Source organism: Nipponia nippon, unplaced genomic scaffold, assembly GCF_047370975.1.
Source record: "Nipponia nippon isolate SJK-2023a ecotype South Korea unplaced genomic scaffold, ASM4737097v1 scaffold_5, whole genome shotgun sequence".
In the NCBI taxonomy this organism is placed as follows: Eukaryota; Metazoa; Chordata; class Aves; order Pelecaniformes; family Threskiornithidae; genus Nipponia; species Nipponia nippon.
Window position 1 is genome coordinate 98,699 of NW_028262369.1, and position 9,901 is coordinate 108,599.

The window sequence follows — 9,901 nt, forward strand, 5'->3', positions numbered from 1 at the left end:
ATTTTTCTTGCAATGCCACAGCATCTGCCTGTTCACATATGGGTGCTGTCCTTGGCTCATGAGGTCAGTCAACATAATTTTCTACATCTGATGCAAAGGGTCATGTCTCAAATCTACGTGTCCAAGTACACCACCCACTTCCACCTGGGCACAACAAACCAGGCACAAAGCAGCTTCCACCAGTGACCTTTGAGACACAGGGGTTCCTCCTGCTCTGTGCTGGGGAGAACACAACTCACTCTCCCCCTCCATGGCAGATGTCTTTCTGTTCACTGGAAAGAGCCACGAGTTGGAGTTTGGCAAGGTCTTCTAAGGTGAGGAGGGAAGGGGCGGGCGGAGGGGCACAGAGAGAGAGACTGAAAGGAAATAAATGCAATTGTGGGAAAAAGCAACTGCATTTTAGCCAGACACATTCAATGAAAAGTAAAGAAAATAACCTCACAAACAGCACAATATTGCCAAAAGAAACCTTCAGGTGACACGTTAGGGTTCAACAGACAAATCTCAGCCACAACCATTCGATCCCATGGCAGCAGATGACTAAGACAAATCCCTCCACACAGCAGTGCATTGGGGAAGGGCCCTGGCGGTGAGGATCCACGTGCATGCTTTCAGTTCAGGCAACAAGGATACAGAGAATACAGTTGTGCGTGACTCAATGTGCCTGAATCACTATTCCAGCAAGGCAAACTGCAACTAACAGTGGGGCTCCCCAAAACAGAGCAACTACTCCAAGCACCAGAGGTACCTGCACGTGACATGAGGCAGCATCAGCAAAGGTCCCTCCAGCACAGCTGCAGTAGCAAAAGAGTGGTCAAGTGAAATCCCCTTTCAGTCCCACAGTATGTTGGCTTGACATGGAGACGTAGGAGCAATTTAAGAAGCAGATAGTGGTTCTTCTTTCCTGAGCTAGAAGGGAAGGCCACAGGAGCACTCAGGACTTAGGCAAGGTGTGCTAGTAACAGGAACAGGCAGGGAGCCCACAAAAGAGAGAATCTGGCACTGTTTAGCACATCATTAATTTCTGAGAGATTCCTGTCCCCCACAGGGAGTTTTACAGCTCTCCAAGGAAGATGAGGCTTTTTCTCCAGCCAAGGAGGATGGTACAGATTGCTCTGAGGAAGCTAATAGCAGGGGAAAGAGCTGGGAGTGGATCTGGAGGCATCTATGTGTCCTGCCCAGAGAGCCATGAGCCCTTCACTGCAAGGCATGCCAGTGTCATCCAGCATCAAGCACAACAGCCCTGATTCCCAGCTACTTCTCTACGCTGCAGTGAGGGTCAGCACCCACCTAGGGGCTCAGGACAAGTGTCATCTGCAGGAGCCACTGGGAGCCCTGCTATCTGAGACACGGCAGAAGCAGAGGGAGATGAATGCCTGGCCCCAGGCATCATCCCACAGCCGTCCATCTCAGCAGCGCATCAGGTAAGCCCCAACCGCTAGGTAGGTGTCCTCTGTGGCAGAGGCAGTCGCTGGCTGTGCCTGGCAGTCACCCCCCTCTGACTGTTGACTCAACTCTTGCTCAGATTTTGGCTAACCCAGCTCACGCTAAGGCTTGATGTATGCTGCCAGCAGCACCATAAGGTCAAAGCAAGAGTACCACGTAGGCAGGACAGGTGGCCAGAAAGAGCTAAAGGGCCATTATGCAGCCCTTATCACCTGCAGGTGGCTGTCTCCTGCACCCATTATCTTTTGTCTGGCAGCTTCCTCAGAATCCATTAACTTATGGAAATGGTATAGACCAAACATCCAAGCTGGAGGGTATAGAACATCAGCTTACCCAAAAAGATTTTGAAGCAGATCAGACAGCAGCCAGACTGCTGAGGCTTTCAAGCTTCCCGGTGTGATACAAGGGACGCTCGCATTGTGATGGAGGAGGAAGGATGAGCACTCTCACCATAGGCTAGGGAAATAATTCTTTTTGTTTTGCTCATAGATGCATGATATTAAGAGTTGCAGGTTACAAGTTATGAAACCTTATGACTTGAATGGTGAATGAGTGAATTCACGTGATAGACTAGTCTGGGCAAAAGGGGACTGAGCCCCTGTTTGTTGTGTTTGCCGTATTTCTTAATGAGCTCATGAAATAAAGTTTAAATCACAGAGTACGTTGTCCTGTAAATCTGAGCAATACGAACAGACTGTGACACCCCCCATCGCAGACTGCACCCTGGGCTCCCAACAGGCTCTGCAGTATGCAGCTTTCTGGAAGGCAGCTGTGGCACCCAGGAGTGTTGGGAAGGAGATTGCATTTGTCAAGTTATTTACAGATGTCTTACAGCTGTAAATAACTTGACAGATCTCATTTCTTCCTGAGGTGCAGGGGAGCAAGCAATTTTCTCAAGCTTCTCTGTCATCTGGACCTATTTTGCTGGACAGGATGAATTCATCATCATCCAACGTTAACAGTAATGCCTCAAGATTTGCCCAGGCACTCAGGCAGGTGACCACAGCACCCATTTCAACCCCAGCCCCAGCAACGAGCCATGGCAGAGCCAGGAGTCACCCCACTCTGAGAGGAGCACTGGGAGCTCATCTGATCCTGGGGGTCGAGTTTTCGTTGTCCTGGGGACAGAGCCCACACAGCACTGTCGCCAGGAGTTTCTCCTTGGGCTGACTGGAGATCTGTGGTTTTGCTCCGTGTTGTGATGGTTTGGGCAGACTAACATAATGTTTTTTTCTCATGTGAAAGACAGTTTGCTCTTCCTGACTGATACTGAATGGCTTGTAATTACCTTAATTATACCTCTCTCTCCTAATGTCAGACAGAGGCCAGCACTAATTCAAGTATATCAGCATAGACACGCACCATCATTTAACTGGGTGGCTCGTGCAGGGACCTGGCAGCACCTTAATAAGTGCAATGGTAACACAGTCAAGGAGGAGATGCGATTTCAGCTGGGGCCAGTAAAGACATGAGCAGGCAGACATCTCCCTTGAGCATGAACCCGTCTTCCACATGGGCCGGGCTGCATTCTCCCATGCCTGTTTCTCCATCCTCCCAATATATCACTTATGTACATGCTGTGATTAGGGAGCCTGTAGCACGACCTGGCATTAAAATAATACAGTCTGTGCTTCAGGACAGGAGTCACAACACTTCCAGATGCCTTCAGAGCAATGAGCATCAACCCAGGCAGAAATAAATGGCTCCATCTGCTCTTACAGCAAGTCCATCCTTCCCTGCTGACCAAAAGCATTCAACTTTCAGAGAGCAATAATTTCGTTTGGATGAATAATGCTCCAGTCAATGGAAAAAGAAGCTGTGCTGGGGATACCAGGGTTGTTATTCTGCTTGATGTTTCTGGGTGGACACATAATTTCTTTACAAAACTGCACCCAGTGTATGAGTTGGGTTTAGCTTCAAGGCCCACATGACTGCCATATACACAATCCTGTGTTAGTCACATTTTTTTTTTTTTCAGATGTAGCCAGAAAGCATCAGTGGGAACAGTCAAACCGTTCCCAGATTGCCAAGTTGTGACCCGAGGCCGGGGAATATAACATCAGGCTTGGAGGGGACCTGTGAGCAGACATAATCCACACCAGAGATAGTATGCTACCAGCTTTCCTCTGGGATGGGTAGATGGAGGGGATGCAGTGAGTATAAAGGTGGAATTACTGTATAGCAAGAGAGCCCTGCTTTCCTGGGGATGGCTGAACACCTGCCTGCCGATGGGAAGTAGTGAATTAATTTCTTGTTTTGCTTTGCTTGCATGTGCGGCTTTTGCTTCACTTATTAAACTGTCTTTATCTCAACCCACGAGTTTTCTCACTTTTACTCTTCTGATTCTCTCCCCCATCCCACCGGGGGGGAGCGAGCGGCTGGGTGGGGCTGAGCTGCCGGCTGGGGTGGAACCATGACAGTCCTTTTTGGCATGCAAGGTGGGGTGGTGTGAGAGGCAGAAAAGGCCTTGACTCTGTGTAAGCACTGCTCAGCAGTAACTAAAACAGTGTTATCAACACTGTTTTCAGCACAAATCCAAAACATAGCCCCATACTAGCTACTATGAAGAAAATTAACTCTATCCCAGCCAAAACCAGCACAGGAAGGAAGAGAAGTGCTAATTTTCTCCTCTTGGTAGAGAAGATAATTCTTCAAGTCACAAACAAAGTGCAAGGCTTTAGCAAGAGCCAGGATTCATTAGGTCTGTCTGTAACAACTGTGTAGCCAAGCACACCCAGGAGCTACCTGGGTTTTGCAGGAAATCAGCTCGGCCAGAGCATTGTTTTACGGTACTTGCATGCAGATTCCCATCACCCAGCCTATTCTGGGGACAGTTTGTCCCCTCCCCAGTGCCATCATCCACACACCATCCTCAACCAGTCCTCAAAGAAAAAAAAAAAAAAAAAAAAAGGGGGATGACTTCACTTGCCAAGGGCTGGCCCTTCTGAGATGGGTCTGGAGAGGGAGATCTGCCATATTCCGTGCCTGCGGGCTGCTCACTTTGGGCACGGGGTGGGTAAGCCCCTCATGCTGGGGCCTCCAGACACAACGCTCCCTGCAAGACCGAGCTAAAACAATCTTCTCAGCCCTGCAGGCCTGGCATCCATTTGTTCTGTGACTGCAACCGCCTGAAAGTTCACACCAACTTGCACTACTGCATCAATAAAAGGATCCAAATGGAGTCCACTGGATAGGTTCCAATTTGCTGGACTGGATTCTGGATCAGGCCCTCACAGGGAAAGGCACGTATTTCAAGGGATATTTAAACACAAATTGTTTAGTGCCATCTAATAGACTGATGCATTGTAATCGATTCATGCCAACAGCTTTGACACGTGAGAAATATTTTCCGTTGGGAAGTATTCTCCATTAACGGAATTACTTCATCTCAGGCCATCTCATCAACTGCTCTTGCCCAAAAACCAGAAAGGGAAAATACTTGACAACAACAGAGAGACCTCACAAATCAGAGCAGCAGAACCTGGGGGGAATACACAACGCAGGAATGCGCGAGCACAAACCCCTGCGCAAGGCCCATGTCGAGCAGGCTGAAAGCTCTCCCAGGTCGCATCTCCCCAGCACCTGGCAGTGCCCCTGCCTCTGAGAACCGCCCGCTGGATGTCTGAGCAAAGGCACTGCACCCCTGAGCACAGCCGCACACTGCAGGGAGCTCCGATAGCAGCAGCCCAGACCCCTGCACTCCCAGCCTGGCACGCAGCCTGCCCCCAGCACAGTCAGACACGCGGATTCTGTGCTGGAGCACAGCCTGCACAAAGGCTGCAGACAGAGCAAGCTGTTTGCAGATTTGCTAATATTAGAACATTACACAGCTTGCTTCTAATGAAGTGTTCATCCTGACTTTGCGCGAGACAGCAAAACCCTGGTACTGTGCCCCTTACGGCTTCCTGCCCACAAGACCTAGCCATGTTCTTCCTGCTTGTGCTAATGACTCCCAGCTGGCTGTTGCCCCAGCCAATAGCTAAATCTAGAATAAGTCGATCTTAGCTTAAATTTTTCCCAAATGTTTGGTGCTGTTTTAAATGAAGCCACTTGTGTTTTTTCCTTGACGATTTTAATGAAAAAGCTTTCCTGGAGAGAGATGATTTTAAAGCAGGGGAAGAGCTAAATGCACACAGTTAAACAACACGAGTTTCTCCCCTGAGCCTTGACTCCACCACAAGTTGCTGCCGTTGTGCACAGGACCTGGTGCGGAGAAGGAGCGATCCCGGTTGAACACCACGGCTTGGCAATGCTCAGACTCCCTGACAGCTGGCAGCATGCTCCTGAAGGCTCTCCTTGGCCCTCAAACCCAAGGAGCAGCAAACATATCTGCAGAGCAGGGGATCCAGTCAGGAGCACAGGTTTGCTCTCACCAGGGAAAACTACACTTCAACAGTTTCCTTCACCCGTCTGCCATAGAGTGAAGAACTGCACCATCAAAACCAGGTCCCAGGACAAGCTATGCCTTTGAGGTGGGGAGAAGGCCCAGAGATGCAAAAGAGAGTGCCATGGAAGAGCTGGGACTTAAGACCACATGCTCAAACCCCTATTTTTGCTGTTTAGAAGTGCTGCCCTGCTCCCTGACATACGACTTGTATTGCCCCAAAGGCCCTTGGTCACTGACAACTTCAGAGCCTGATTTGAGGGCTGATGCTGACAGATACATGCATATGCAAGTCAGACCACCTTAGGTCTCCTTAGGTGAGACTCCTTAGAGAAGCCAAGGAGAGAAAGCTCTTCCTTTCTGCCCAGGGAAGAGCTATGAGCTGAAAGCAGCACCTACCCCTGTGCAACCCCCAGCCCCACAGAACCACGGGCGCTCAGGGACTTGAGACTCTCCTCAGAAGAGCTCAGCTGCATTGACCACAGGGTTAAATACTTTTTTACATCTTCCCCCATGATAGGAAGAGTCCCCTTAGCTCCTGTAAGTGCTGGATCAGGCCTGTTTGTTGTCTTCAGGCAGACAGACCCAGTGGACCAGCCGCTGGATCAGGCTTAAGCAGCAGCACCCCCTTAGTGGCACAGGACAGAGCTGTTCCCTTCCAGTGGCACAAATACTCCTTGGGATGGGAACCTCTGCCTTCACCATGCATCAATGCCAACAAGCACCAGCTTGCCCATAAGCCACTCTGACGCAGCTCACCCCACTTGCTCCACAGAGCCTGTTACTAGCCAAGTCCTCTGAGAGAGAGCATTCCCATTATCTCAGGATGCTCTGCTGCCCCAGGGCTCCTTTGGGATCACAGGTACCTTCCTCCAGAAGGCAGCATCTGTCACTCAGCCCCACAGGGCTTCGCAAACATCTCCCCAAGCAAAGCAGAGTTAAGGCAGAAAGGCTTACTCCAAGAAGGGTACAGGATTTTCAGGACTGCAGGTACTCACAGGACAAGTCCTTCCAGGTTCCCCCTACCCAACGACTGCAGAAGTCTCCCAGGCAATAGCAAACTACACTTTGGACTCTTTTGGAGAGGGGGAAAAACAAAACAAGACCTAAACCAATGCAGCCCTAGGACAGCTAAGACAAAGTTACAGGCCAAATCTACCTCCACACTTCTTCTGCAAGCTCTTGAGCTCTACTGCTCACAGATGAGCTTGTAAAAGCTTGCCAGAGGGCTGCTCTGCATTCAGAGGTTACATCAACACATCACTTTTCCCAAGAAGGGGGGCACAATATCTACAGTCATCACTCAAAAGGCTTAGGCTTACCTGTAGCAATACAGAGCTCTCCTTGACCAGCCCCACCCTGGGGCTCTAACCCCAGACAGGGACAGGCAGCATCATGGGTCCATTACCTCCTCCCACGCTACACCACTCAGCACTGGGAGCCTCCCAACAAGGGCTGTGCATCCTCCCCCCTCTCCCCAGGAGACCCCTCAGCAGTGCAGCAGAGCGCAGGCAGAGCTCCCCAGCAAGGAAGGAAATGGAAACCAGGGGTTTGGTTCAAGACTGCCCAGCTTTACCTTGTATTTTACTGGCTATGCTGCAGAACAGAAACACATGCTTCCTGAGTGTCCTCTTCTGGGACCAAAATGGACAGGCATGTCCTTTGAGACCCTCTGCCAGCACATGCCAAGATTCTGCCAGCAGTGCCCCATGGCAGCACTACCTCAGCACCACTCAGGTCATTACAGAGTTTGCAGCTGCCTTTCCTGGTTCTTCCACCACTAGGCTTTCCCTATATATATATATATCTGGAGCAAGGGGATGGGCATGGAGCTGAGGGAAGCAAGAGGATCCAGCTCTGCTGGTGGAGGAGATCCTGAGCACAGCAGCCTCCTGAGCAGGCACCAACAGAGAGAGCTGAGCACACTCTCATCCCTGGCTGGCTCTGGAGCAAGTGGGGAGCAGCCCTTGCTGCTGGGCTCTGCTCCAGCAAAAGTCAGCACGTTTGCCCAAAGAGAGAGCATCAGGCAGGTGCAGAGCGCACCCAGGTCCAGCCCCAAAGGGAATGGGTTTGTGAATTAACTGCAGCACCAGCTAATGGCAGAGAGCAAGCGAACCAACACACCAGGCTCCTGTGAGCAAAAGTGAAGTAAGACTGCTCAGCAACTGGTCATCCCCCAGTCCCAGTGACACAAACCCTAAAACCACTCAGGAGCAGCAGTGTCCTGGCCTTGGGGTAATTGCTTATCCTGGGCAAGGACCAGCACGGGATTGCAGCTCTCCAGCATCTCATCCCAGCTGGCTTGGGAGGGACTTTGCTGGGAGAACTGGATTTTCCAAGATATCTTTTCCTCTGATTAATTTAAAGCAGAGTGAACAGGAGATTCTTGAGTAGTATTTAACACATGCAGCTGTGAATCCCCCTGTCTTGCTAACACCTGAAACAGCCACTGCATCACAGGAAATTTCTGCTGTGAGTGGCAATGCTCTGCCTGCCAGAAGACAAATATCCCTGGACTTTCTAAGAACAAGATAGTTTCCTAAATTAAAGCACTGCATGAGCAGAACTGTGAGGTGAGTACATTTATTACAGTGCAGCAGAAAAAGTTAAATGTAGTTAGATGTCTAACCAGAAGACATCACTCATTTCCTCTGCATAGAGAGTCCTTACAGGCACCAGATCAACAGAGGGAAAGAACCAAAACAGAAAAACATAATAATAGGATTTTTTTTCAGGATGTTTTACTGTTGGCTAAAAAATACACAGTTCCACAGTCAGGAAAGGAGCCTACCTGAGGAAACATGAAAAACCAAGGGGAAAGAAAACACTCTACAAAACAGATGGGTTAGGAGAGAAAATGAAAGCAGTTAAGAATGAACTGCGGCCCAGCCAATGTATAATAAATAACCAAAGCTAGAAAACTGATAAGGGAAGGAAGGAGATTGCTATAACCAATGGAATTACCTTGAGGAGCTGCAATACTACCACAGACAGGGCAGGAGAGTTAATGAATATTTCTGTTCCCTCTTGGCAAGTGGGCATACTGTGTTCCTATCAGGGGACGCTGAAATACTCCCCAGCAGTAATGAAACCTGGCAATTAACAGAAGCCCCAGAAACAGGCTTTAATCAGCAGAACCAGAAAACTTGCACCTAATTTTCTAGGAACTCTCAAGGCCAGCCAACACTGGCTTTCAGTAAATCTTCAGACTCTTTGGAAGGTCTCAGGGCTGGAAGAGAGATTTGCAAAAGGAACCAGGAGGACGCAGGTAACTATAGAGCCATCAGCCTGATGCCAACTCGGGAAAATAATGGAAAAGCTGAAATGGGATTCATTAATTATATGTCACATGATGGCAGGACAGAGCTTTTACAGATGTCGTCTTATATAAAATATCAAGTGACTTCGATGAGAGCTATTTTCTATAACCCCACTTTGATTGGCACTGTCTACCAGACCATCCCTGAATGCTTGATTAACACACCAGAACAATACAAAATCAGAATAATGCACACTAAGTGGGTTAAAACCCCGTTAAAATGTCTGTGCCACAAACCACAGCTAGAAAGGGAGAATCATTGCTGAGTGAGTACCACTAGTGATGTGGGATCCTTCATCACCCATCTTGTTTGGCAGGCTGGGAGACGGCAAGCATCTGGCATTTCAATCTTGCTGAATATTGCCTTGTTGTGCTCAGAAAAAAAGAGAAGCCCCATTTGCAGACTGGGATCTCAGACCTAGCTGGAAATGGAAGCTGCACACACTCAGGCTGGAACCAAAGCATGCAGTTCTTTTACCAGGCAAGATGACAGTTGTCAGAATTGGTAGCAAATCCTCCACCCCAACGGTGGAAATGTTCGAGCTCACGTCAAAGGCTTTCTCAAAGAAAAGCTAAAGGTCAGCCCCAGTGATGGGGCTTGCAGGAGCTTGTGTAATTCTGTGTTTGCAGAGGAGCAGGACACACTGTCTGACCACCCAGGCTCTCTGGGGTGAGCTTAGGGCTAGAAATACCCTCTGATGGGCAGCTCACCTGAGCAGAAAGTCACTACTGAGTGGCTCCCTTATCCCCTC